At 51.5% G+C, this 6,000-nt stretch overlaps 1 protein-coding gene across 5 annotated transcripts in view; it reads left to right on the top strand.

Moving 5' to 3' along the window:
• Positions 1 to 610: 610 nt before the first annotated feature.
• Positions 611 to 6,000, top strand: part of TSC1 (TSC complex subunit 1) — a 41,050-nt gene continuing 35,660 nt past the window's right edge. For 4 of the 5 annotated variants that reach the window (XM_083160937.1, XM_083160935.1, XM_083160936.1 and 1 more), the window contains exon 1: positions 611 to 838. The gene's annotated coding sequence lies outside the window, so the exon portion shown is untranslated. The other variant, XM_083160934.1, reaches the window with a different exon arrangement.

Below are 6,000 nucleotides of genomic sequence, written 5' to 3'. Positions count from 1 at the left end.
AGAAGTGGTACTATGCACGTATATACTCACATAAAGAATTATTATATTGCATAACATTATATTGTATATATAGCACCCACAACAGGTACCGGGGACGAATTAAGGGCCGAATGGGCCTGGAGCCAAAACTCTTCAAGGGCCTATTACGAGAAGTTGCGGAGGCGACACCAATGTCATGTAGACATGTGCAACACATACACTATAAGCCCCAATGTCTCCCTAAATATAATAAAGTACAGAAATTGCATGTGTAAGATAGGAATATTAATGCTTATGCTTTATTGCCAACCATGTGGCCTGCTGGTGTCTGGTGATCATCATGCTGTCATTATGGTGGGCCTATTTGTTCGTGGAGGCCTGGTGCTGCAGCTCCATCTGCCCTATTATCAGTCTGGACCTGACTGGTATTATTAAACAACACTACAAGTATCAGTAGGCCCACAGCACAGCCGCAGATGACGGGTTACCCGAGTGACAGTGGACAGCCTGACACTGACACTTGGACATCAAGTGGCATTGGCCCCGCCCCCTCTGGGACTAGTAATCCTCCCGGTGATGTCACCTCAGGCAAATAGATCTGGCGCAGTCAGTCACGAGACACACATGATATCCTTCCGCCCGCCAATACCTGGAATAACTTTACCGAATGGCGGCCTGTCCAATGTAGACGTCTACGTCCGTAGTGGTGGGAGTCACGGAGGGACACTGGAGGGTACAGGGTTCGGGGCGGTCAGAAGAGAGAGGCTTTGCCGGACTATTTTCTCTCTCAGGCGGAAGGGAAATGAATGGAGAGGGAAGCGCTGCGACGCAAGATGGCGGCGCCCTGAGGAGTTGAGAGGTAAACAGGCTGTGTGTTAGTGAGTGGAAAATCGGGGACATCCAAGCGGGGTTCCCGGTGTGAGAGCCGGTGTGTGGTGTTAGGCGGGAGCGGGCAGCAGGTGGAGTGAGGATATCCCGCCCAGGTACAGGGGTAGCCGGGGGGTGAGGTGTAATTAGCCATGGGTGATGCTGGCGACAGCCAGGAGACCACGCCCCCTCATTACTACAGGTGCACTGTCATTATATGCAGGTCTTAGAACCCTGTGTCATTATATCCCGGCTCTGCCACCTTATACTGACAGTGTCCTGCACCATAGCACCCACTATCCCTGCTCTGCCACCTTATACTGACAGTATCCTGCACCATAGCACCCACTATCCCTGCTCTGCCACTTTGTACTGACAGTGTCCTGCACCATAGCACCCACTATCTCGGCCCTGCCACCTTATACTGACAGTGTCCTGCACTATAGCACCCACTGTCCCTGCTCTGCCACCTAATACTGACAGTGTCCTGCACTATAGCACCCACTATCCCTGCTCTGCCACCTTATACTGACAGTGTCCTGCACCATAGCACCCACTATCCCTGCTCTGCCACTTTGTACTGACAGTATCCTGCACCATAGCACCCACTATCCCTGCTCTGCCACTTTGTACTGACTGTATCCTGCACCATAGCACCCACTATCCCTGCTCTGCCACTTTGTACTGACTGTATCCTGCACCATAGCACCCACTATCCCTGCTCTGCCACCTTATACTGACAGTGTCCTGCACCATAGCACCCACTATCCCTGCTCTGCCACCTTATACTGACAGTATCCTGCACCATAGCACCCACTATCCCTGCTCTGCCACTTTGTACTGACAGTGTCCTGCACCATAGCACCCACTATCTCGGCCCTGCCACCTTATACTGACAGTGTCCTGCACTATAGCACCCACTGTCCCTGCTCTGCCACCTAATACTGACAGTGTCCTGCACTATAGCACCCACTATCCCTGCTCTGCCACCTTATACTGACAGTGTCCTGCACCATAGCACCCACTATCCCTGCTCTGCCACTTTGTACTGACAGTATCCTGCACCATAGCACCCACTATCCCTGCTCTGCCACTTTGTACTGACAGTGTCCTGCACCATAGCACCCACTATCCCTGCTCTGCCACCTTATACTGACAGTATCCTGCACCATAGCACCCACTATCCCTGCTCTGCCACTTTGTACTGACAGTGTCCTGCACCATAGCACCCACTATCCCTGCTCTGCCACTTTGTACTGACTGTATCCTGCACCATAGCACCCACTATCCCTGCTCTGCCACTTTGTACTGACTGTATCCTGCACCATAGCACCCACTATCCCTGCTCTGCCACCTTATACTGACAGTGTCCTGCACCATAGCACCCACTATCCCTGCTCTGCCACCTTATACTGACAGTGTCCTGCACCATAGCACCCACTATCCCTGCTCTGCCACCTTATACTGACAGTGTCCTGCACCATAGCACCCACTATCCCTGCTCTGCCACCTTATACTGACAGTGTCCTGCACCATAGCACCCACTATCCCTGCTCTGCCACCTTATACTGACAGTGTCCTGCACTATAGCACCCACTATCCCTGCTCTGCCACCTTATACTGACAGTGTCCTGCACCATAGCACCCGCTATCCCTGCTCTGCCACCTTACACTGACAGTGTCCTGCACCATAGCACCCGCTATCCCTGCTCTGCCACCTTACACTGACAGTGTCCTGCACCATAGCACCCACTGTCCCTGCTCTGCCACCTTACACTGACAGTGTCCTGCACCATAGCACCCACTATCCCTGCTCTGCCACCTTTCACTGACAGTGTCCTGCACCATAGCACCCACTATCCCTGCTCTGCCACCTTATACTGACAGTGTCCTGCACCATAGCACCCACTATCCCTGCTCTGCCACTTTGTACTGACAGTATCCTGCACCATAGCACCCACTATCCCTGCTCTGCCACTTTGTACTGACAGTGTCCTGCACCATAGCACCCACTATCCCTGCTCTGCCACTTTGTACTGACTGTATCCTGCACCATAGCACCCACTATCCCTGCTCTGCCACTTTGTACTGACTGTATCCTGCACCATAGCACCCACTATCCCTGCTCTGCCACCTTATACTGACAGTGTCCTGCACCATAGCACCCACTATCCCTGCTCTGCCACCTTATACTGACAGTGTCCTGCACCATAGCACCCACTATCCCTGCTCTGCCACCTTATACTGACAGTGTCCTGCACCATAGCACCCACTATCCCTGCTCTGCCACCTTATACTGACAGTGTCCTGCACTATAGCACCCACTATCCCTGCTCTGCCACCTTATACTGACAGTATCCTGCACCATAGCACCCACTATCCCTGCTCTGCCACTTTGTACTGACAGTGTCCTGCACCATAGCACCCACTATCTCGGCCTTGCCACCTTATACTGACAGTGTCCTGCACTATAGCACCCACTGTCCCTGCTCTGCCACCTAATACTGACAGTGTCCTGCACCATAGCACCCACTGTCCCTGCTCTGCCACCTTATACTGACAGTGTCATGCACCATAGCACCCACTATCCCTGCTCTGCCACCTTATACTGATAGTGTCCTGCACCATAGCACCCACTATACCTGATCTGCCACCTTATACTGACAGTGTCCTGCACCATAGCACCCACTATCCCTGCTCTGCCACCTTATACTGACAGTGTCCTGCACCATAGCACCCACTATCCCTGCTCTGCCACCTTATACTGACAGTGTCCTGCACCATAGCACCCACTATCCCTGCTCTGCCACCTTATACTAATAGTGTCCTGCACCATAGCACCCACTATCCCTGCTCTGCCACCTTATACTGACAGTATCCTGCACCATAGCACCCACTATCCCGGCTCTGCCACCTTATACTGACAGTATCCTGCACCATAGCACCCACTATCCCTGCTCTGCCACCTTATACTGACAGTATCCTGCACCATAGCACCCACTATCCCGGCTCTGCCACCTTATACTGACAGTATCCTGCACCATAGCACCCACTATCCCTGCTCTGCCACTTTGTACTGACAGTATCCTGCACCATAGCACCCACTATCCCTGCTCTGCCACTTTGTACTGACAGTGTCCTGCACCATAGCACCCACTATCCCTGCTCTGCCACCTTATACTGACAGTGTCCTGCACCATAGCACCCACTATCCCTGCTCTGCCACCTTATACTGACAGTGTCCTGCACTATAGCACCCACTATCCCTGCTCTGCCAACTTATACTGACAGTGTCCTGCACCATAGCACCCACTATCCCTGCTCTGCCACTTTGTACTGACAGTGTCCTGCACCATAGCACCCACTATCTCGGCCCTGCCACCTTATACTGACAGTGTCCTGCACCATAGCACCCACTATCCCTGCTCTGCCACCTAATACTGACAGTGTCCTGCACCATAGCACCCACTATCCCTGCTCTGCCACCTTATACTGACAGTGTCCTGCACCATAGCACCCACTATCCCTGCTCTGCCACCTTATACTGACAGTGTCATGCACTATAGCACCCACTATCCCTGCTCTGCCACCTTATACTGATAGTGTCCTGCACTATAGCACCCACTATCCCTGATCTGCCACCTTATACTGACAGTGTCCTGCACCATAGCACCCACTATCCCTGCTCTGCCACCTTATACTGACAGTGTCCTGCACCATAGCACCCACTATCCCTGCTCTGCCACCTTATACTGACAGTGTCCTGCACCATAGCACCCACTATCCCTGCTCTGCCACCTTATACTGACAGTGTCCTGCACCATAGCACCCACTATCCCTGCTCTGCCACCTTATACTAATAGTGTCCTGCACCATAGCACCCACTATCCCTGCTCTGCCACCTTATACTGACAGTATCCTGCACCATAGCACCCACTATCCCGGCTCTGCCACCTTATACTGACAGTATCCTGCACCATAGCACCCACTATCCCTGCTCTGCCACTTTGTACTGACAGTGTCCTGCACCATAGCACCCACTATCCCTGCTCTGCCACCTTATACTGACAGTGTCCTGCACCATAGCACCCACTATCCCTGCTCTGCCACCTTATACTGACAGTGTCCTGCACTATAGCACCCACTATCCCTGCTCTGCCAACTTATACTGATAGTGTCCTGCACTATAGCACCCACTATCCCTGCTCTGCCACCTTTTTACTGACAGTGTCCTGCACTATAGCACCCACTATCGCTGTATCCCTGCTCTCCCACCTTATACTGTCAGATGTCCTGTACATATCAGAGCCCGTCACCCACTATCACTGTATACCAGCTCTCCCACCTCAGGTGTCCTGTACATATCAGAGCCCGTCGCCCACTATCACTGTATACCAGCTCTCCCACCTCAGGTGTCCTGTACATAACAGAGCCCGTTACCCACTATCACTGTCTACCAGCTCTACCACCTCAGGTGTCCTGTACAGTTCTGAGACTGTTGTATTACTCATTAAAATGATCTATTTAATTCCGCTATAGCATTCTAATATCACCATCCTGGTTTTGGGCAGCCGTGAAGCTCATTGGATGGAAGGATATATATACTTCCTGTGAGTCCATCCTGGAGTGATTGGTGGGCGGTGTTGTTATGATCATAAGTGTGGTTATCTGCGTTTAGAACAGCCTGCTTTTTATAGTTGCCGACCTTTCACTTCCCATATCTGTACAATATATGAGTGTATTTTACTTCTTGTTATAACTGTTCTGTTGTACACCTTGGTTGGTTACTGGGGCAGCCTGGAGCAGGGTATGCATTAGACTATATTATGCATGAGTGAAACTACAGGACAAACGATAAAGTGCATATACACGCTGAACAATATCGTTAGCGATGTAATTTAGCGGCCACATCCAGGAGCATGCTGTCGTTGATGATCTAGTAAGAATTTGACTGCAGACAGAAGACAGAGGGAGTCGATAACTATCAACAGGAACGTGCATCATTAAAGATAGTGCATACAGAGTGGTCCTGATTCTGGTTCACTTGCAAAAGCAAATTCCACCTGCAGTGCACATGGTTTTGTTCATTAGAGAGAGAGAGAATTTGCTTTAGCAAGTGAACCAGAATCGGGCCCAGTAGCCGATATGCACAAA

This window comes from Crinia signifera, chromosome 9 (genome assembly GCF_055691185.1).
Source record: "Crinia signifera chromosome 9, ASM5569118v1, whole genome shotgun sequence".
NCBI classification, from domain to species: Eukaryota; Metazoa; Chordata; class Amphibia; order Anura; family Myobatrachidae; genus Crinia; species Crinia signifera.
The sequence above is the reverse complement of the archived record's forward strand: the minus strand, read 5'-3'. Positions and strand labels throughout refer to the sequence as shown.